The sequence below is a fragment of the Podarcis raffonei genome, chromosome W, assembly GCF_027172205.1.
Source record: "Podarcis raffonei isolate rPodRaf1 chromosome W, rPodRaf1.pri, whole genome shotgun sequence".
In the NCBI taxonomy this organism is placed as follows: domain Eukaryota; kingdom Metazoa; phylum Chordata; class Lepidosauria; order Squamata; family Lacertidae; genus Podarcis; species Podarcis raffonei.
In genome coordinates this window covers 26,722,314-26,745,926 of record NC_070620.1, presented here as the reverse complement: position 1 = coordinate 26,745,926, position 23,613 = coordinate 26,722,314, and the positions used below count along the sequence as shown (strand labels likewise).

The window sequence follows — 23,613 nt, the reverse complement described above, 5'->3', positions numbered from 1 at the left end:
TATGCGGTGAGAAAGAGAACACTGCCAATTCTATGAAGTAGGTTCAGATTCTGCATACCTTCCTTCCCCATATATATGTATAAATAGGCTTTCCTGCTTACAGTATGTACTGAACACCTCAGAAGAAATTTTTGAGGCACAATAGTTTTGCAGGAATTTAGACCAAGGTTGGGGTGGGGTGGGGGTTCTGCCCACCCCAGTGCCTTAACAGACTCACTCACAGGACAAAGCACCACACAATACATACACTATTTCAGATGTATATTTTATTCTGTATCAAAAAGGGCCCCCATAAATAAGGGCAGCCTGGAAACTGCATTTCAGAAAGGGAAGATTACAGGGTCCATCTGAAAGCTGGGTAGACGAGGTTTCCAAAACCCAGTGCTTTCAAATGACCAGTCAAAAGGCAACCTACCAGCATTAGCTAACAACACCCTCTGAGGCAGAACACACTGGTACTGCAGGCTGTCTTTCAGCATCTCTTTATTGGAACAATATTTCGGTACACAGAAATGTTGCAGTCAATCGAAACCTCCATTGTATCAACTTCTAATTGTTTCCTTGAGTTCAAGGGTAGGACTTCTTAAAGCGCTCGCTTCTCCAAACTGCAGAAACCTACAAATATTTGTATAAAATTAACCTTATATTGGATCAACACCGTCCGAACTTCATTTTACTCAGGGAACCAAGGACTACCAAAGGGGGGACAGCCATAATCCTTGAAGCATACGCAGGAACCTCTTGCTCAAGAAATAATCCCTGGCATCCTGGCAGATGGGTTCTAGACGAGTAGTCATCAACAGATAATAGTGGGCTATTCAAGACTAGATAGCACTCCCAGTCAAGACAAAGGAGTGCAATTGCTTCGCTGAGAGCACCAGGAACTTGTAAATATCCCTACTGTATCACTTGATGGGTGTATGGTGATGGGCAAGAGAGGTTGGGGGCAAACTTTTCTGTGATGTGTATGATGTATCCGTGATGTATGTGTGATGTTTCCCCAAGGGTGTTTATGGGAAATTGAGAAACTGATAAAAGTTGGAGCATCCTTTTGTTCAAGGCTTCTTCCTGTTTCTCCCATGTGGTGGGTCGAAGTCCTGTCGCAGCAGTTTTTGGAATAAAGATCAAGACTACTGGCTGCTGTTTTGCTCATATATTCTTGGTTAGCGTCTTTGGTAAGAGTGAAAGTTTGCGCTGGCTAAACATGGCAGCAAATCATTAATATAGAAGTTCAAAAGAGTGGCAGCCAGAATGCTACCTTATGTCAATCATCGCAACAATCTGAAGGCAGTATTCAACCATTATCTGGAGATGATTTGGTACTAACATTAGAAGTGTTGAGAGATTCCATTCCACCTTTTGGTTCAGACATGGAAATGTTGCATATCACATGTCTGTTTACATTCCAGCACTGTTTGCTGGAATAAGCGGAACTTCCATTGTGTTGCTTTTGGCTTTTGCTTTTGCCTCTCTCTCAGAAGACACGGCAAGGAGAGATGGCATGTTTCTTTGTCTTGATTTAAGTTTAATAAATCCGTAGTATATAGTGTTATGTTTCTGTTATGCCACTGTGCAGTGCTTAGAGTCACAAGACTCTGTTTACATTCCAGACTGTTGGAAGTCTCACGGGAGACGGATGTTGATATTACTGGTTTCCTGTTTCTTTGTACCAGTTGCTCTCTGCCTTTCACAGAGATACGATGTATATTCATTTCTGTCTGCGTAGTTAGAAATAAAATTTAGCGATGTAGCACATATATTTCTTGTCCTTCTGCTGCTTGGATACTCTGCGTAATGAGAACGTGCCTGGAGCCTCATCAAAGGCTCAGGTCGTTAATCACCGTTGGAGGAGATTCCAGAGGACTCGACTGGAGGATGAGCTTTTTCAGCTCAGTCGTAGCGGAGGCTCAAAGATTTTTGGTCATGGGCTCCAGAAGACGGATTGCAGCTTATCTTCTCTGTGTGTCAAGAAGATTGATGAGAGGTATGTGCTCTTGCCCCAGGAAGCCTGCCAGTCCCTAATTAATTGGCAATAAGGGTGGAGTTTGAACTTCTAGACAAAAGCACTGACCGGCTGCGGCAGGAGAAGCAAAAGCCTCATGCAGTGTGCTTTTCGAACCGCAGCCTGCTTTAAAGACACAGACATGGCTAATGCTAAAGTAACGGAAGCCCTTTAAAGCGCGATGAGGGTACCGAAGCTCTCAAAGGCTTTGTGATACAGCTAGCACTACGCCGGGAATGGGTGCAGTATGCAGAAGCCCGGCTATGCAAAGAGGGTCTGTATAATAATAATAATAATAATAATAATAATAATAATATATTATTTGTACCCCACACATCTGGCTGGGTTTCCCCAGCCACTCTGGGCGGCTTCCACAGAGACCAAAAATACACTAAAATGTCACACATCAAAAACTTCCCTGAACAGGGCTGCCTTAAGATGTCTTCTGAATGTCAGGTAGTTGTTTATCGATTTGACATCTGATGGGAGGGCATTCCACAGGGCGGGTGCCACTACCAAGAAGGCACTATGCCTGGTTCCCTGTAGCTTTGCTTCTCGCAATGAGGGAACCGCCAGAAGGCCCTCGGCGCTGGACCTCAGCGTCCGGGCAGAACAATGGGGGTGGAGACGCTCCTTCAGGTATACTGGGCAGAGGCCATTTAGGGCTTTAAAGGTCAACACCAGCACTTTGAATTGTGCTCGGAAACGTACTGGGAGCCAATGTAGGTCTATCATGACCGGTGTTATGTGGTCTCGGCGGCCACCCCCAGTCACCCGTCTAGCTGCCGCATTCTGGATTAGTTGTAGTTTCCAGGTCACCTTCAAAGGTAACCCTACGTAGAGCGCATTGCAGTAGTCCAAGCGGGAGATAACTAGAGCATGCACCACTCTGGCGAGACAGTCCGCGGGCAGGTAGGGTCTCAGCCTGCGTACCAGGTGGAGCTGGTAGACAGCTGCCCTGGATACAGAATTGACCTGCGCCTCCATGGACAGCTGTGAGTCCAAAATGACTCCTAGGCTGCGCACCTGGTCCTTCAGGGGCACAGTTACCCCATTCAGGACCAGGGAGTCCTCCACACCAGCCCGCCCCCTGTCCCCCAAAAACAGTACTTCTGTCTTGTCAGGATTCAACCTCAAGCCATTAGCCACCATCCATCCTCCAACCGCCTCCAGGCACTCACACAGATCCTTCACCGCCTTCACTGGTTCTGATTTAAAAGAGAGGTAGAGCTAGGTATCATCTGCATATTGATGGACACCCAGTCCAAACCCCCTGATGATCTTTCCCAACGGCTTCATATAGATGTTAAAAAGCATGGGGGAGAGGACGGAACCCTGAGACACCCCACAAGTGAGGGCCCAGGGGTCTGAACACTCATCCCCCACCACCACTTTCTGAACACGGCCCAGGAGGAAGGAGCGGAACCACTGTATGACAGTGCCCCCAGCTCCCAGCCCCTCTAGACGGTCCAGAAGGATTTTATGGTCGATTGTATCAAAGGCTGTTGAGAGATGCAGCAGAACTAGGAAACAGCTCTCACCTTTGTCCCTAGCTCGCCAGAGATCATCAACCAGCGTGACCAAGGCAGTTTCAGTCCCATGATGAGGCCTGAATCTCAATTGGAATGGATCCAAATGGTTCGCATCCTGAAGATGTGCTTGGAGTTGTTCAGCAACCACTCGCTCAATCACCTTGCCCAAGAATGGAAGATTTGAGACTGGGCGATAGTTGGCCCTATTGGCCGGGTCTAGAGATGTTTTTTTAAGAAGCGGTTTAATAACCGCCTCTTTCAGCGGGTCTGGGAAGGCTCCCTCACGGAGGGAAGCATTCACCACCCCGCAGAGCCCATCGCCCAGCCCTTCCCGGCTCGCTTTTATCAGCCAGGATGGGCAAGGATCAAGGAGACAGGTGGTTGGTTTCACTTGTCCAAGCAGCCTGTCCACATCCTCGGAGGTAACAGATTGGAATTGATCCCACGCAACTTGACTAGACAGGACTCTAGCACTCTCCCACCCCGGCCCTGCTCCCACGGTGGTGTCTAGCTACTTTCAAATAAGAGTGATTTTATCTGCAAAAAACTGCAAAATCGTTGCAGGAGATCTTGGGGTCTTTACAAGGCCCCAGTGGTAAAGGTGGTTCCGTTAAATTGCGGACCACCTGAAAGAGTCTCCTGCTACTATTTTCTGCAGATGCAATAGAGGCGGTGAAGAAAGTCTTCTTCGCCGTCGCTATTGCCACTTGGTAGGCTCGACGTTGAGCTCTAACCTGTGTCCGGTCAGATTCGGAATGAGTTTTCTGCCGACGCTCTAGGCATCTCAGCGATTGTTTCATCGCCCTCAGCTCCGAAGAAAACCACGGGGCTGTCCGGGCTCCATGCAATCGGAGAGGGCGCTTCGGAGCCAAATAGTCAATAGCCCTGGTTAACTCCACGTTCCAGCGGGCCACCAGGGAATCAGCTGAAAGGCCATCAACATGGGATAAAGCATCCCTTACCACTCTCTGGAAACCATTTGGATCCATTAAGTGGCGGGGGCGGACCATCTGAATTGGTCCCACCTCCCTGCAGAGGGGAAGGGGTGCGGAGAAGTCCAGTTGCACCAGGAAGTGATCTGACCATGGCACTTCTTTTGTTTCACTTTTACTTAGTGTCAGATCACCCACGTTGCTAGAGGTGAACACCAGGTCTAAGGCATGTCAATGACTATGGGTTGGGCCAAACTTATTTAGGGACAGCCCCATGGAGGCCATGCTTTCCACGAAGTCCCGATCGGCCCCTTGTAAGGTCGTGTTAGTATGGATGTTAAAATCCCCATGGATAACCAAACTAGGTGTCTTTAGGAGAACATCCGCCACGATAACATCCGCCATGTGATAACAGATGCCCCCCCCAGCTCCAATGACCCTAGAGTGGGAGGCTAAGGATTCCACAGCAAGGGGAATTCTGACGCTTATTGTGTCCCCTGAAGAGCTTTGTCTTTTGCACGATAAGGCCTCAGCCAAATTGATGCGGGACAGTCTTAAGGATTCACATTTAAGAACGGAAGTGGGAGCTTCTTTGTTCTTTTATGCCAAGTTGCATGATATGGCACTTGCTGAAGGAGCAGGTGTACGTGCTCACATCATGGAAATGCAGAACCTCAGGCATTAGTTGCAACAGCATGGAATCACCGTTCCAGAGGCTGTGTATTCCTTCACGATTCTACATTCTTTGGGTTCCAGTTGGGAAGCAATTGCCAGCCAGCTTGCTGTTTTGCCTACTGCTAAGCTGACGGTAGCGCATGTCACTGCTGTGGTGTTAAATGAAGAGGATCGGCGTAGTGCTAGCTGTATCACAAAGGGGGAGCCCTCACAGACACCATCCCAGAATGCAGTGCAACCACTAGATGGCGCCAAAGCTTTGAAGGCAGTGAAATGCTACTCGTGTGGAAGTCTAGGCCACGTGAAGAGGGATTGTAAACATTCCAGGCCAAGGCAACAGAGCAGCGAAAGCTCAACGCGTGGAAAAGGCAAAGGTCCGAAGTCCAGGACAATGCAACACAAGGCTATGGTCTCACGCTACACTCCAAAGGTCCAGAAGATGTCTAGATCTTTCTTCATCGTAGACTCGGGAGCCACTCAGCACGTGTGGCAAGACAGACATTTGTTTGTGTCCTTTACTCCGCAGGAAGGTGCGATTCACCAAGCGGATGACCACACGATCTCCAGTCAAGGCTATGGAATGGTTGCTCTTCACAGCTTGGATGCATCGATACGCAACATTATTTTTGTTCCAGATGCTGCACACAACCTACTGAGTGTCTCGCAGCTGACTGAACAGGACATAGACGTTTCCTTCAAGAAAAGGAAGTCCACCATCACCAAGAAAGATGACTGTTTATTGCATGCTGATTATGTTGATCATTTCTTTGTATTGCATTATGATGCTTCTGTTGATGTTGTGCAGGATGAAACTTGTTGTATTGCAGGTACTAACAAGGTTTTGCATACAGGATGTATTCATGATTATCACAGGAAATTTGGTCATTTACACTTCGAGGCAGTTTCCAAAATGCCTGCCTTAGTTGAAGGTATGACTATTAAACCCTGCAGGTACCACATGAAGTGTAAGGCATGCGCAGCAAACAAGGTCAAAATGGCTGCAAAAGGTAAGGTGTCTAGTAGACAAGCTACAGAACCATACCAGGTAGTGCATGCTGATCTTGTTGGTCCACAAGCACCCTCTTTGGGTGGAGCCAAATACTTCATGGTTCTCACTGATTCATTTTCCAGGTATATTCATGTGTTCAATCTCAAGCAGAAATCAGAAGCGTTTCCTAGGTTCAAGGAATTCTGTGTTTGGTTGGAAAATGTGCATAGTAAACAGGTGAAATGTTTATTTACAGATCGAGGGGGAGAATTCACTTCTCAGCAGTTTGAAGCTTTTCTGACTGAGAAAGGAATTCAACATAATTTGTCAAGTCCACGATCTCCTTGGATGAATGGACTTTGTGAGAGGGCAAGCCAAACATTGCTTCAAGGCTTGAAAAGCTTGCTGCATGATTCCAATCTTCCAGAGAGTTATTGGGCAGAATCGCTCATCTGTTTTGTTTACACTTATAATCACAGATTATCATCACCGATTGGTTGTACCCCCTATGAAAAGATGTTTGGCAAGAAACCATACATCAAGCACATGAGAATTTTTGGTTCTGACATGTGGGTTCACACACCACAAAGCTCCAAGCTAGGCAAGCGTGGTTTGCATGGTATCTTTCTAGGATATCAGAAAGGTTCTTACAGAGTAATGATGACTGACACTAATACAATTAGACTCACTAGAAGTGTTGAGTACAATGCCAAGTGGGGGGAGAATGTGGGGATTTTCCAATGTTATCCTGATGACAGTGAAGAGTCTGAGGATAAACAACAGCAAAACCCCACACCCACTGATGAAAGTTCTGAATCTGAAACTGAATCAGATGATTCAGAGGATTTCAAGAGTACTAAGGCCGCTTTGCGACCCTCTGAAGGCTCTAATCGAGAATTGGAGGAACCACTGTTCACTATAGGCCACTTTTCTCCTAAGAAAGAAGAGGAGAGCGTTGAAGTCTTACATCTGATTCGCAGGTCTGAAAGAGCCACAAAAGGTAAACCTCCAAAGAGATTTGCTGATGAATTTGCTAAAGCAGCTAAAGCTGTAACTGCTCCAAGAAGGTATTTGAACCTTCAAGTTTCCAAGAGATCCAGGCCTTGGACTCGAAGGATGCTGAACCATGGTTAACTGCCATGAAGGCTGAGCTTGATTCCCTAGAGAGGAACAAAACATGGGAGCTAGTTCCAACAGTTCCAAGGATGAAACTGCTTGACAGCAAATGGGTCTTCAAAGCAAAGACAGACCAAAAGGGCAAGATAGTCAGACACAAAGCCAGATTGGTAGCCAGAGGTTTTTCACAGGTACCAGGAGAAGACTATCACGAGACCTACTCACCCACCGTGAGATATGAGAGCATTAGGCTTATGCTCAAACTTGCTGCAGAGGAAAATCTACACGTTTCTCATCACGATGCGAATACAGCATTTTTGTACGGAACCTTAGGTGAATCACTTTACATTCCACCTGATGGTGTACAGGTAAAACAGGGATTTGTTTGTTCTCTGAAGAAGTCCCTATATGGTCTCAAGCAAAGTGCACGATGCTGGCACTCTAAACTCACTGAAGTGTTGTTTTCTCCAGGTTTTCATCAAGGTAAAGCTGATCCATGTGTATTTGTCAAAGACGAAGGGTAGAAGAAGCTGTATTGCTTGTTTTATGTTGATGATATTCTTTTATTTTGGAAGCATGTCAAAATGTACAATAGCGCACTAGCTCAACTGAAGGAGCAATTTGGCATGAAAGATCTTGGTGAGGTAACCAACAACCTATCTCTGGAAATAGAGAGAGATCACATGCCTCAAGCCTCTTTCATTGCGCAGTCTGCTCTGCTAAATAAAGTGTGCCCTTGTCAGCAGACTTGGGTCACTGATTTATGTCGTACCAGAGGTCAAAGGGTCTTTGCAGTGTGACAGCTGGAAGGAGACGATCCAGCTGGGGGCTAGCCAGCTGGCCGTTCGACCCCCGGATGCCGACAAGAAGAGCCTGAGACCAGTGCAATTCAAGTACTGGAAGTAACTGAAGAGTTTGGGCAATTGGCAGGCTTTAAATTAAATAAAGCCAAAACAAAAATGCTGGTTAAAAGCATAGATAAAAACAAATTGAAGATTTACAAAATAAAATAGAAATCATGGCAGTGGAAAGGGTTAAATAATTCGGCATTTGGTTGATTCCTAAAAATATTAATTTATTTAAAGATAAATTATGCATTGGTTTGGAAAGAGATGAAAAGAGATTTAGAAATTTGGGAGAGATTGAAATTGTTCTTCTCTGTGATTAAAATGAACGTGTTACCCAAAATGCTATTCTTGTTTCAGACAATCCCTGTGATCAGTGGGATAGGACAGCTTAAAGATTGGCAAAAAATAATATCAAGATTTATCTGGCAGGGAAAGAAGCCTAGGATAAAGTTTAAACTTCTTACAGCCAAGAAAGAGGTAGATTTTTCCCTGCCCAATCTAAAGTTATATTATGAAGTGGCCTGCCTGGTCTGGTTGAGGGACTGGATGAAATTGGAAAATACAAGATTATTAGATTTAGAGGGATACGGAAACAGATATGGGTGGTATGATAAAGTTAAACTACACAGAAGCTTCCTAAACCATTCTGTAAGAAAGCCACTTTATGAGGTTTGGTCCAGGTATAAGGAATTGTTAGAACACAAAACACCATGGTGGCTATCACCAGTAGAATCAATCTCTGTAAAAAGGTTAACTATGAAAGGCACTTGGCCTACCTATAGGGAGTTGTTAATGGAAGGTGACAGAGAGCTAAGGATGAAACCATACGCAGAAATATGTGACAAATTAACAGGTTGGTTACAGTATCATCAGATTAATTATGTTTTTTTCACAAAGACAATAATAATAATGGCTTTGAAATTTCAATATCAAATCTGCAAACCGAGTTGCTGGAAGGTTAAAAAAAAAACCTTATGAAAAATGTATGATTTACTTTCGGAATGGCATACAAAAGATGAGGAAATCAAAGAGGTGATGACAAAATGGGAAATACCGTATTTTTCGCCCTATAGGACGCACTTTTTCCCATCCAAAAATAAAGGGGAAATGTGTGTGCGTCCTATGGGGCGAATGCAGGCTTTCACTGAAGCCTGGAGAGCGAGAGGGGTCGGTGCGCACCGACCCCTCTCGCTCTCCAGGCTTCAGGAGAGCCCCAGCGCCAGCCCCACAAGGTCGGGGGACAGAGGGAGGCGGAACGCCGCCACCTCGCTGTCTCCCGAAGTGGTTTGGAGGCTGACGGTGGGGAGTGTTGGGATACTGCCAGGGAGATAAAGTCCATCTGAGCCCCCAAGCTCGGTGCCGGACGTCGACCTCCCGTAGTCACGCAGTACCAGCAATTTAGCGACACGAAGCCTCAAGAAAAGATAGCCACATTCTTGGACTTGTGCACACTCTTTCAGCAGAATTCACACAGCAAAAGTTGCTCAGCATGAGAGCATATTTACAGTTTATTTGGCGTTGGTCAGAACAAAGAAAACATGACCGTCTGCTCCGACTGCTCAGGCAAAACAGCAGAAAACGAAAGGAACAGACAACATAAACATCCTGTGAGACAGGAAATTACGCAGGCTGTGACACAAACATCCTGCTCCCTTTTAAGGTGGAACGGAAATATCCTAACATCCTCCCCCTTTCCGTGTAACCTGTAGTACCTGTGGTTCAACCCAATTGCAACCTTTGTGCGTAAACCTTAAGTTGTTCTCTGTTAACAACCTTAGACAACAGATCAGCAGGAATTTCATTTCCTGGCATGTAGGACACCTGAATGAGTCCTTTCTGAATACACTCTCTTGCACGATGTAGCTTAATCTGCAAGTACTTGGTCCTTTGCTTGCAACTCTCAGAGTTCAGCAAAGCCAAACAAGATCTATTGTCTTGATACACTTGTATAGGACATTTCACAGAAACTCCAATGTCCTTAAACAGTTGCATCAACCATTCACAATCCATGAGTGAAAATGACAGAGCATTGAGTTCTGCTTCACAGGAACTTAGGCTAACTGTCGTCTGCTTTTTGAACAACCAGTCAAACAGGCAGTGGTTGTACATGTAGCATACTCCAGAAGTGCTTGTACCATCCGTGGTGTCACTTCCAAAACTTGCATCTGCAAAGATTTCAAGACCTCCAGTCTTCTGACTGGTGAACCTCAGCCTGTAGTGCATAGTCCCTTTCAAATACCGGGCTATGCGCTTCAGAGCTTTCCAATCCTGAACAGTAGGATTGTTAGCATGTCTGCTAAGCAGGTTAGTGCTTACAGCAATGTCAGGTCTTGAACATCTAGCAATGAAATTCAACTTGCCTAGAATGCATCTGTACAGCGTTGTGTCAGAAAACGCTTCAGCAGTACTGTCTACCTGGTAACCTGTCACCCTTGGTGTGTCTGCTGGGTTTGCATCAACCAAATTCAACCTGGTTAATACATCAGCAATTTTCTGTGTTTGGTGTACCAGAAAATTACCTGCTTGGTCCCTCTCCACCTGCAGAGAAAGATAGTTGGATACCTCACCAAGATCCTTCATGTCAAAGTGCTCCTTCAGTTGAGCTAGGGTGCTTTGGTAGAAAGCCTGATTCTTCCAAAACATCAGAAGATCATCAACAAAACATAAACAATAGTTTGTTTTGCCCCTCCTCCTTGACAAACACACACGGATCAGCTTTGCCCTGGTGAAAACCTAGAGAAAGCAACGTTTCAGTGAGTTTTGTGTTCCAACACCTGGCACTCTGCTTGAGACCATATAAGGATTTCCGCAGTTTACAGACCATTCCCTTCTGTATCTGCATCCCGTCAGGTGGAAGCATGTACAGCTCCTCCCCCAAAATCCCGTACAAAAAAGCTGTATTTATGTCATGATGGGAAACATGCAGTTTCTCCTCCGCAGCGATCTTGAGCATCAGCCGAATGCTCTCATATTTGACCGTGGGTGAGTAGGTCTCGTGGTAATCCTGTCCTGGTACCTGTGAAAAACCTCTGGCAACCAATCTGGCTTTGTGTCTGACAACCTTGCCATTCTGGTCTGTCTTGGCCTTGAAGACCCATTTGCTGCCAACCAGTCTCATCCCTGGGACTACCGGTACCAGCTCCCAAGTTTGGTTCCTGTTCAAGGAATCAACTTCAGCCTTCATGGCATTAAGCCAAGGCTCAGCATCTTTAGGGGTTAACTCCTGAACCTCTTTGAAGCTTGAAGGTTCCCACACCTTCTCTGAGCTACTAAGAACGGCAGTTGCCGTCTTAGCAAACTCATCAGCAAATCTCTTTGGAGGTTTGCCTTTGGTCGCCCTTTCAGGGAGCAGGATGTTTATATAACAGCCTGCGCGTTTCCTGTCTCACAGGATGTTTATGTTGTAAGTTCCTTTCGTTTTCTGCTGTTTTGCCTGAACAGTCGGAGCAGACGGTCATGTTTTCTTTGTTCTGACCAACGCTGAATAAAACTGTAAATATGCATGTTCTGCTCTCATGCTGTGCAACTTTTGCTGTGTGAATTCTGCTGTTATAGTGTGCACTAAGCCTGAGGCTTAGTGTCGCTGAATTGCTGATATTGCCTGACTACGGGAGGTCGATGGATCGTCCGGCACCGAGCTTGGGGGCTCAGATGGACTTTATCTCCCTGGCAGTATCCCAACAACAGGTTTCGGGCCCAGATTCACGGCACTTGCAGGAGAGTAAGACAGCAACAGACTGCTGAAAGGTATGTGCTGGAAAAGTGAAAGCAGAGGCTATTCTGGATGCCGCAGAAAGGCCTTTGATGTCCGGCAAAGACTAATTGGCCTGGGAGCCGAGCCAGAGGCATCGTGATTTATGGGCTGCCGAGATAACACGTTTAAGAAGGCATAAAGGCTCACGGCTAAAGCAAAAAGCTGGAATGGAGATTTTCCAAGCTTCGGAGGCCACTGAGTGCCCTAAGTTAAATCGGCACAATTATCAGACCTGGGCAAAATGGTGTGAGAGTTTGCTGCGTCAGTTTGGAGTCTGGCATACTATATCAGAAGCCACTCCAGTTCCTCGGACAGAGAAATGGCAGGCCCAGGATTCGAGGGCCATTGATATTATAGTCTTATCCGTCTCTCTGGAGGAAATAAAGACGCTTGCTGGAAATCTCACGGCACGTGACATGTGGGATGCTTTGAAGAAGGCCCACCTGCCAATCACCCCAGCCCAGGGTTTGAATGCATCGGAGGTCCTGGCTGTTTCCCAGAATGCTAGTGAATGCAGGGATGCTGAGGGCACCGGTTGCAAGCTGCAGGGGGAGCAGACTATAACGTCATCCCAAGCAGCATTCCAGCCTCCAGGGGGAGCCAAGGAGTCGGCAGCTGAGAGCTCTGTTTCTCGTGAGAACCAAGGTCAGAGCCTTTGCAGAGGCCGGAAGACTAGATGTAAACAGAGCAAGATGCTTGCAGGTGGCCAGGAGCGGGGGGGCAAGTTGCAAAAGCCCATGCCAGTGGAAAACAAGGCTGTGTTTGCTGGCACAGCTCCACCAAAGGCTAAAGGCACGTCTGATGGCCAGGAGCAGGGGGGCAAGTTGCAAAAGCCCACGCCAGTGGAAAACAAGGCTATGTTTGCTGGCACAGCTCCACCAAAGGCTAAAGGCACGTCTGATGGCCAGGAGCAGGGGGGCAAGTTGCAAAAGCCCTCGCCAGTGGAAAACAAGGCTATGTTTGCTGGCACAGCTTCACCAAAGGCTAAAGGCAAGCTGCAAAAGCCCACGCCGGTGGGAAACAAGGCCAAGGCCAGGTTTGTTGTGGACTCTGGGGCAACGCGCCATCTCACCAAAGACCGCCATCTGTTTATCTCCTTCACACCTCAAGATGGAGAGGTCCACCTGGCTGATGGAAGGACTTTGCAAGCTACAGGAGTTGGGACTGTGAAACTTGCAAGTCTGCATACTACCATCAAAGATGTACTTTTTGTTCCAGGAGCTGCGGACAATTTGATTAGTGTACCACAGCTGACTGGGCGTGGTTTTGAGGTTTCCTTCAAGAGGACTGTCTGTGTCATCAGAAAAGGCAAAGAGGACATTTTGCATGCAAAGTTGATGGTTTGTTCAGTCTAACTTATGATGACAATGCTGTTATGTCTAATGCTGATTCTTGTTGTGTTGCACAAACTAACAAGGTTCTTCATGCAGGATGCATTCACGATGCACATCGCAGATTTTGTCACCTCTCTTGGCAAGCGCTAGCCAAGATGCCTGAGTTGGTTGAAGGTTTGGACATCAAACCTTGTAAATATCACATGAAATGTGTATCTTGTGCAGAGAACAAGGTGAAGGTTGCTCCAAAAGGCAAGGAGTCTAGCAGGCAGGCTTCCAAACCCTACCAGCTAGTTCACGCAGACCTGGTAGGTCCTCTAGCGCCCTCTTTGGGAGGAGCAAGGTACTTCATGGTTCTAATTGATTCTTTTTCCAGGTACATTCATGTGTTTATGCTCGAGCAGAAATCGCAAGCATTTCCTAGGTTCAAGGCATTCTGTGCTTGGTTGGAGAATGCTCATGGTAAACGTATTGGCTGTCTGTTTACTGATCGGGGCGGGGAGTTCACTTCTCAGCACTTTGAAGCTTTCCTGACTGAGAAGGGAATCCAGCATGACATGTCAACGCCTAGATCGCCATGGATGAATGGGCTTGCGGAGAGAGCAAATCAAACGTTGCTGCAAGGGATAAAAACCTTGTTGCATGATGCCAACCTCCCTGAGAAGTTTTGGGGGGAGGCTCTCTCGAATTTTGTTTACACTTTTAATCGCAGAATGTCATCACCTATTGGTTGCACTCCCTATGAGAAGATGTTTGGTAAGAAACCTAACACCAAGCACTTGAGAATCTTTGGTTCTGACATGTGGGTACACACCCCACAAAGCAACAAGCTTGGGAAGCGTGGGGCACATGGTTTGTTCATGGGGTACGAAAAAGGTGCATACAGGGTATGGATGACTAACTCTAAATCCATTAAGTTCACAAGGAGTGTTGAGTACAATCCTAAGTGGGGGGAAAATGTGGGAATTTTCCAGAGTTACCCAGAGGAGGATGAAGGTGATGTGAAGAAAGCAGATCATGCTGAGAAAGCTGAGGAAACTGAGGATGATGATGATGATGATGATCAGAGTTCGGATTCCAGTTCAGTGGGCGGCGCTGCTGCTGCTGTCAGTGACAGTGATGACACAGCAGACTACAAGAGCGCAAAAGCCTCAGTCAGACCATCTGATGAGTCTGACAATGAACTGGAAGAACCACTGTTCACCATTGGTCACTTTTCTCCTAAGAAGGAGGAGATGAGTCCAGAAGACTTGCGTCTGGTTCGCAGGTCTGAAAGGGCGACCAAAGGCAAACCTCCAAAGAGATTTGCTGATGAGTTTGCTAAGACGGCAACTGCTGTTCTTAGTAGCTCAGAGAAGGTGTGGGAACCTTCAAGCTTCAAAGAGGTTCAGGAGTTAACCTCTAAAGATGCTGAGCCTTGGCTTAATGCCATGAAGGCTGAAGTTGATTCCTTGAATAGGAACCAAACTTGGGAACTGGTACCGGTAGTCCCAGGGATGAGACTGGTTGGCAGCAAATGGGTCTTCAAGGCCAAGACAGACCAGAATGGCAAGGTTGTCAGACACAAAGCCAGATTGGTTGCCAGAGGTTTTTCACAGGTACCAGGACAGGATTACCACGAGACCTACTCACCCACGGTCAAATATGAGAGCATTCGGCTGATGCTCAAGATCGCTGCGGAGGAGAAACTGCATGTTTCCCATCATGACATAAATACAGCTTTTTTGTACGGGATTTTGAACGAGCAGCTGTACATGCTTCCACCTGATGGAATGCAGATACAGAAGGGAATGGTCTGTAAACTGCGGAAATCCTTATATGGTCTCAAGCAGAGTGCCAGGTGTTGGAACACAAAACTCACTGAAACGTTGCTTTCTCTAGGTTTTCACCAGGGCAAAGCTGATCCGTGTGTGTTTGTCAAGGAGGAGGGGCAAAACAAACTGTATTGTTTATGTTTTGTTGATGATCTTCTGATATTTTGGAAGAATCAGGCTTTCTACCAAAGCACCCTAGCTCAGCTGAAGGAGCACTTTGACATGAAGGATCTTGGTGAGGTATCCAACTATCTTTCTCTGCAGGTGGAGAGGGACCAAGCAGGTAATTTTCTGGTACACCAGACACAGAAAATTACTGATGTATTAACCAGGTTGAATTTGGTTGATGCAAACCCAGCAGACACACCGATGGTGACACGTTACCAGGTAGACAGTACTGCTGAAGCGTTTTCTGACACAACGCTGTACAGATGCATTCTAGGCAAGTTGAATTTCATTGCTAGATGTTCAAGACCTGACATTGCTGTAAGCACTAACCTGCTTAGCAGACATGCTAACAATCCTACTGTTCAGGATTGGAAAGCTCTGAAGCGCATAGCCCGGTATTTGAAAGGGACTATGCACTATAGGCTGAGGTTCACCAGTCAGAAGACTGGAGGTCTTGAAATCTTTGCAGATGCAAGTTTTGGAAGTGACACCACGGATGGTACAAGCACTTCTGGAGTATGCTACATGTACAACCACTGCCTGTTTGACTGGTTGTGCAAAAAGCAGACAACAGTTAGCCTAAGTTCCTGTGAAGCAGAACTCAATGCTCTGTCATTTTCACTCATGGATTGTGAATGGGTGATGCAACTGTTTAAGGACATTGGGGTTTCTGTGAAATGTCCTATACAAGTGTATCAAGACAATAGATCTTGTTTGGCTTTGCTGAACTCGGAGAGTTGCAAGCAAAGGACCAAGTACTTGCAGATTAAGCTACATCGTGCAAGAGAGTGTATTCAGAAAGGACTCATTCAGGTGTCCTACATGCCAGGAAATGAAATTCCTGCTGATCTGTTGTCTAAGGTTGTTAACAGAGAACAACTGAAGGTTTACGCACAAAGGTTGCAATTGGGTTGAACCACAGGTACTACAGGTTACACGGAAAGGGGGAGGATGTTAGGATATTTCCGTTCCACCTTAAAAGGGAGCAGGATGTTTATATAACAGCCTGCGCGTTTCCTGTCTCACAGGATGTTTATGTTGTAAGTTCCTTTCGTTTTCTGCTGTTTTGCCTGAGCAGTCGGAGCAGACGGTCATGTTTTCTTTGTTCTGACCAACGCTGAATAAAACTGTAAATATGCATGTTCTGCTCTCATGCTGTGCAACTTTTGCTGTGTGAATTCTGCTGTTATAGTGTGCACTAAGCCTGAGGCTTAGTGTCGCTGAATTGCTGATATTGCCTGACTACGGGAGGTCGATGGATCGTCCGGCACCGAGCTTGGGGGCTCAGATGGACTTTATCTCCCTGGCAGTATCCCAACAGCCTACGCCTCCCCTCTCTGCACGAAAGCCTACCGTGCAAGGAAGGCTTGGGTAAAGGGGGACCTCCCTCCTCCCCGCTTTGCTCAGGCAAGGTGTCCTGGCACTGCCTTGCATCCTCTGAGCCCTGCATCTCCTCCCCACTAGAGGCGTGGCTTCCTTCCTCTGCTGAGGAGGAGCTGCTTCCCACGATCTTTGGGGGCTCTCTGTAATCCATCCGCCTTTCCCCCTCTCGCCCCTGAGCCGATGGCAGTTCCCTGACAGTACAGAATGAGGAATAAGAATTGTTGGAAATGCAATGTTAAAGATAGTGATTTTTACCATATGTGGTGGACCTGTGACAAGGTTAAAGTCTTTTGGGATAATATATATGAGAGTTTTAAAAAATGTTCAGGTACACCTTTCCAAAGAGACCTGAAGCATTTCTACTAGGAATGGTTGGAGTGGAAATACCAAAAACAGATCAAAAACTGTTTATGCATGCTACAATGGCGGCAAGAATTTTACTAGCTCAAAAATGGAAACAGCAGGAGCTACCAACAATAGAGGAATGGCAGACAAAGGTAATGGAGTATGTGGAAATGGCAAGGCTGACCGGACGCATCCAGAACCAGGGTGACCAAATGTTCCAGAAAGAATGGACTAAATTTATACTATACTTAGAGACTCATTGTACACATATAAAGACACCAGCAGGACTGAGATAAGACTCACTTTGTGAGAAGAATCAATATTCTATTTAAGAAAAAAGTGAATGTTAAGACAAGGTAAGTTAAATATAGGGTGGAGATATTATAAATGTGGAAAATAAAATGTAACAGAAGGTAATCAGAAAAAGAATGGCGGGAAGTCAAAAGCTCGGCCGAGCAAATGATATAATGGTTGTTATGTTATGGTATTATATAATTGTATAATTTGAAAAATCAATTAAAAATTATATAAAAAATAATAAACTAATAATTTTTCGTAAATCAGCAAAAAATAAAAAAGTTTGCTTATTTTTCCTGCCTTCTTTTCCCAACCAGAGATAATAGTATGCATATGCACCCTGAGTGGCAACCTTTCCTTAAAAAAGGTCAACAAATGTGGCGGCGTTGGGTGGATCTTTGCACCCCGGAGCAATATGCTTAAGACGGTCCTGGATGCATGCCAGTCTGAGCTGGCTCCAGGCACATTTTCTGTGTCTCCCTGTGTAAGGCTTTGTGGAAATGGCTTCCTCCCTCCCTTTGCCCGTGGATAAGCAGAACAAAGCTAAAAGTCTCTTACCTTTTAAAGAGATTTTAATGATCACAGCAAAAGAACAGTCCATTCTCGGAGTAAAAGTGCTCCCAATTAAGGTTCCCACCTACTTCCCCCCGAGTCACTCTCGTCACTTCCTCATCTTGCAACCTGATCTCGTAACCACTGTACCTTCTGTGTAGCTACCTTATCTAATCTCCTTGACCTTGGACTGAGCAGCTGGACACTTCCCAGCCAACTGGAGTCTGTTAACTCTCTCTCAGTTCATCTTCTCCTAGCTGTTCCCCACTCAACTTTGCACAGCTTTTGTCTTCAGAACTATGCCCCTCTGCAAACCACTGTTCCAAATCTGCACTGTCCCACTGCTCCTGGGCAGCTTCAGGATCCTGTGCAGGAGCAGAGGGAAGGGGAGGCTCCCACCATTCCTCATCAGAGCAGTACTCCTCAGCCTGGTCTCCAACACTCTGAAGTCAGAGCAAAAGAGGAAACACCTCATGTGCTCGCTTGCCTTAATCTCCTCACTACCCAGGTCCTTCTCCTCTCCTTGGACTCAATCCTGTCCCCCTTTCTTTCCCTCACGCTGGATCCAGGGCAGCCAAAGTTTTGCTAAGGCACTGGAGTTGAGAGAGAGAGAGAGAGAGAGAGAGAGAGAGAGAGAGAGAGAGAGAGAAGAGGAGCCTCGGCAGTCGCAGGCTGTGCTTCTCGTGTTTTCCCCTCGGTTTTCTTTCCAGCTCTACTGTAATGCCTCCTCAAGATACCATAATCCTTCCTCAAATCCACCGCTGCTGCCCCCTGACCACATACCGCTCTTCCCACACATACCTACGGAAATATACCGGTGCTGATAATGCACACACAGAGAATTATACCCTGCGACTATTATGCAGTGAATGCTTAGAGACCAAAGAAAGGGGGTTTGACTATTATGCGCTGGTGACCATTATGCGGTGAAATATAGTAGTTTGGACCAAAAAAAGGACCAAGGGAAGACTGGAAGCAGGCATGGCTGGCTTGCATCCTTAACAGGAACTTTCCACACATGGAAAACATTTTGTTGTGGACTCCACTTGTAGAAACTAGTAGAGAATGCTACTCGTCACTGTTGAAGGCTCTTAACCATAACCAGTTGAATATTGCAAAGCATACGAAGACTGTCCAGAAGCAAGTCGATTGCAAGCAGGCAGGATGAAGCAGGAACAAGATGTTGCTACTAGTAACTTGGTTACTTATATGTTTATTATTTACAGCAGACCCACAAGTTACTATATACAGGATACAGACACGGATCTTAACTCTCTCTGAACAAACTCCAACTCACTCTCAGAACACACTGACCAACCAACCAGCCAACCACAGGAAAGTCATCATGCCTATGTGGGTGACCTCGACCAATAGCAGAGTTGTATCCAAGGCCCCGTATCTCTAGGCAGAATAACTCCCTCTGCTCAGTCTTCTTGGCCTTCGGCCAACTCCTTGATAGCTTCTGTGGGAAGCTGCATCAGATAGCAACTAGGCAAAAATCCCAACAGTCTCATGGCCCTTGGGGATAAGAAAACCAAACAGACAAAGCCTTAAAAGAATTTAATAGGGGCATTTCCCAAAGTGAGCTATACCTCCCTAAAAAGATAACGGCAGTTGTATGTGCGACTTGAGTTCTCCTGCCTCTCCCTAGCTGACATGCTAGCAATTTCCCTACCAGCTATAACCAGTTTTCCCATGAGAGGGTCTGCATTGCTCTTTTAATGGGAAACAAGCACTCTTGGTCCAGTCATCAATGTCTGACAAGAGGAAAGCAACTTGACAGCAACTTCAGTTTCAAGTTCCTGGAAGTCCATCTTTCATAGGTGACATTGCATGATGAAACACTAACCACTAGCCTGGCTGGCCCCTGCACTGCCAACACCACTGCCGCAGTCTGGGGGGAGCCAGGGGTGTCCAACACGAAAACCAAAGAGGCAGCGCGGAGCCCCCAGGCTCCCCCCCCCCACTCAGTCCTGTTGCAGCAACCCAACAGAGGTCTGGGTCCCGGAGACCTCCAGAGCTAAATAAAAAGGAAAGCGGGGCTGCTGCTCCCGCCAAGCACACACTTATTGTTGCCGCTGCCAAGGCCATCACCGTCACCACCACTAAGGGAGAGGGGTAAGAGGGGACCAAGAGAGCCAGCGAGGCCACAAGGAAGCACGCTGCCTGGCCCAGGCCTAGCCCTGAACCAACCTTCCCAGTGGCTGGAAGGAAAATAGCAGGCCAGGTCCCAGTGGGAATCCTGCATGGGGGATCACCCTGGGAGAGAACAGGCACAGTGTGGGCCTTCTCTAACTGGTAGGGGGGGCACTGGTGGCCAGAGATGGACGCAGCAGAGATCCCAAGACTAAGGGGGGAAATTTTACATTTTTAATATATTAATTTTAATTTTTTTAAGAATTTAAATGGTGGCGCCCGTGAAGAAGGCTTGAGGCCTTAACTATCAGAGCCCACCTCCCGGGACTGCGGCCTTAGCCTTGAGCCAGGCACCCGACATCCAGGCCTTGTGGGTTCTGCAACAGGGCTAAAACAGCCCAGGAGCCCAAACCACCACTGTTTCTTTAAACTACATATACAAATCTCTTTTTTATCAATACTGCCAGATGTGCGTGGTGATTGCTCCTGAATAACCAGGCAGGACTCCGACCTTTTACAGGTTTTATTGGTGCAAACTATTTACAGTGCAGAAGCCCAAAGTTCATGTCCGTCTTAGTCACTTGCAGATTCCAAGAGTGGCCCCTTCCGGTTTCCCCCCCAACGTGAGAACTTAAGACACCCCAAATCTCCGCCTCCCCTCCTTACATTTCACCCCTCTGCGCAAGCTGGGCGACGGAAACGGCATGTCTGTTTCCTGGCCAGCCGGGCTAGGTGAGGTGCTTGGGCTCTCAGTCGCATCTTTGAGCCCTCCCCTCGCCTGGCTACCCCCTTCCCCCTCTGCTCCACCGGAGGTGTGGCTTTCCCCACCGCTGGACGAGGAGCTGCTCCTCAGAAGCGTTGGAGGCTCTCTGTAATTCCCCTGTTCCGATGGCAGTCCCCTGACAAATACCATTATCATCCCTTTTCTTTTTTTAAAAAAACCCTCCTACCACCTCCTTTTTGTTATCACTATATTTTTATTTCAACACCCCAACATTTAATTTTCATTAAAAAAACACACCATCCCCCTTCCCCTCACCCTTTTAAATTTTATTTTATTTTTTATTTGATAGATAAATAGGCAGGTAGGTAAATTATATAAAAATATACATATACTCCCCACCCATTTTCAATAGTTTCCTTTCCTTTTCTTTGGTCTTTTATATCATACTATAACCTGAATCACCACTTTGAATTTTGATCTTTCCATTTAAACCTGTCAGCCTTAATTTTTTAATTCTTTACTGTGAACTTTTAACTAACCCCACCCCCAACCCTTAATTTGATCCCACATCCTCGTTTGTGTGTATGTGAGTACAAACATGGGTGTGTAGGCATGTGTGCAAGTAAATCGCCACATACAACCCCCCCATCACCCCCTCCCATTGGCCCCACCCCCATGTCTCCTACATGACTGTCAGTCCTTCTGTGTCACCTGTCCATCTGTTGGTCTGTCTATCTACCGGCCGCCCACTCTGTCAATACTGCTGAGACAACCACGGTGACCCAAGAGAAGTCCTTAAGTCAAAGCCCAGATACAACGAAAATGGCTGCCCAACCCAGACGCTCTGAAGAAAGCCACCAATCAATGCCTGTACAACTCTGTAATTCCACAACACCCAAGAACCACCACCACCAAAACACCGAACAACATCCCCTCACTTCAACAGAATACAACGCAAATCCCAAACTAGTGATCTTAAATTCTCAAGAATAATCTTTTGCAGAATATTCTCAAGAATATTCTCAATTAATGAGAATATTAGAGAATTTTCATTTAAAATAGGAGAATATTCATTTTAATGCACTGAAAATGATATAATTAGTTAATATACATGTTTATTCATGGATAAACTTGTTCAGATGGCAACCAAAAACTGTAGATACTTTTATTCAATGGGGCAATGCAGTGAATTCACATTCTGATTTTTTGCACCAAACTTGAAAGTGAAATTGGCATGGGGACTTCTGGGTTACTGCCATCGGCGAATGGCGGAGTTCCTCTGACCGGAGGAACTGGCTCCGTGGAAACTGGGTCTTCCCGCCGCGGCGAAGGTGGGGACCCGCTAGAAATCCCAGGCGGAGGAAGCCTGGGAACGTGGGGTTCAGCAGGGCACCAGGAGCGCCTCCCCTACTCGCGGGGAATCCCATTTTGGGGCTCCGGAGCGAAGTGGGGTGAGCGGCGCGGTGCTGCGAACTGATTGCTACTTTCACGGAGTGAAGCCGCACAGCCATTGCCGGAGAGCGCTGACTTTTTCCTGTGGAAAATTGGATCTTAAACAATTACCTGTGAGTAGAAACGGAAAATTGGATCAAGAAACATCTTAATTTGGCACCGAAGCGTGAAGGTTCAAAACAGGAAGTCCGCCTTCCGCTTTTGTAAATAGACTGAAGCAAAAACCTTGTAAGCTAAAGTCTGGAAAGTCGTTTATAAAGGTCTAAATTTCCTTCATTTATAACCGCTAAAACCACCTTGGAAGCAGGAGAAAAGGGGGGGGGGACTTTGACTGTTCAAGCCTGCAGGAGAGAGAGTAAAGAAAGATAAGTTTCCATCGTCTCAAACCTGGGAACGGGTTCTCAGAGACAGAAATTGTTGGAGATGTTCATTGACTGTGAATGGAACATTTTGACAGATAGCTAAAAAAGAAACAAACTGATTCCAATGTTGCCTTTTGCATTCTAAAGGAACAAAATATTCGAAAAATGAAAGTAACTTTCCTTTGTTGGACTTGCTTTAAAAAGATGGATACAAATAGAAATTGTCTCCTCTAGAGGGAGCTTGTTAAATTGTTGCTGCAGTCTACTTGGGGACTTTACAGCTGTGAGATTAAGATCGTGGGACCAGTCTTTTGACCTTAAATAAAAATGGGTTGGGAGGAAGTTTTGGTGCTTGCTTTTTGCAAGACAAGTGCCTTGTTGGAGCAGATGCATGAGAAGATGGATTTGATGACTGAGAAGATGGATTTGATGACTGTTGTAGTCAGTAACTTCGGACAAACAGGGAATACTGATACAGAAACCATCCAGGGCCCAACTCAGGAACCTGTTTTGACTGGGCAAGTGCAAGTGCAGAAGATAATGGAGGAGGTTGCGGTTGCAACTCAAGTAATACAAATGGAGAGACCCGAGGCCCTGCAGGAGCATAAGCCGCTGTTTTTGAAGATTGAATTTGGAGTGGGCCAGGGGGAGTTTGGAGCTGAGGGGGCTCTTAACCCCGGAGGGATTTGGAAACATGCTTTTAAGTATTTTTTGGATTATACTGCTGACTGTGGGGAGTGGGACTGTGGGGAATGGGCTGGTCTGATGAGGGGAGATGGAGATAATTTTGGGCTGGAATCTCCCAGAGACCTACTCCCCAATGAGAAAGGAAAGAAATTAAGAAAGAGTCCAACAAAAGACAAGGAAAAGTGCAGATATAAACAAGAAGAAGAAGATCTGCAGAAGGGACATGGAAGAGACTTAAGAGCCTCGGACATAAGATTACCAGGTTGATGGACTAGATGGAATGGACAGTAAGGACTGACATAACCCGAGACCAGGAAGAAGAGACGTTGGATGAAGATTGGAAGAAAGTTTATAAAGGAAAATTTTTATTTTGGGAATTAGTGTAAAATTAATGAATATTAGGGAAAATGTTGGAATGAAACTATCTGGCTTTAGTAGAAATGATATAAGGAGTTATGCATAAATAAGTATTAAGTTTTAAGGTAATTTATGGTAAGACAAGGTTAAATAAA

At 46.2% G+C, this 23,613-nt stretch overlaps 1 protein-coding gene across 7 annotated transcripts in view; it reads right to left on the bottom strand.

Annotated features, from left to right (window-relative positions):
• Window positions 1-23,613, bottom strand: part of LOC128405944 (integrator complex subunit 6-like) — a 138,115-nt gene that overhangs the window by 92,786 nt on the left and 21,716 nt on the right. The gene's annotated exons all lie outside the window — the stretch shown is intronic.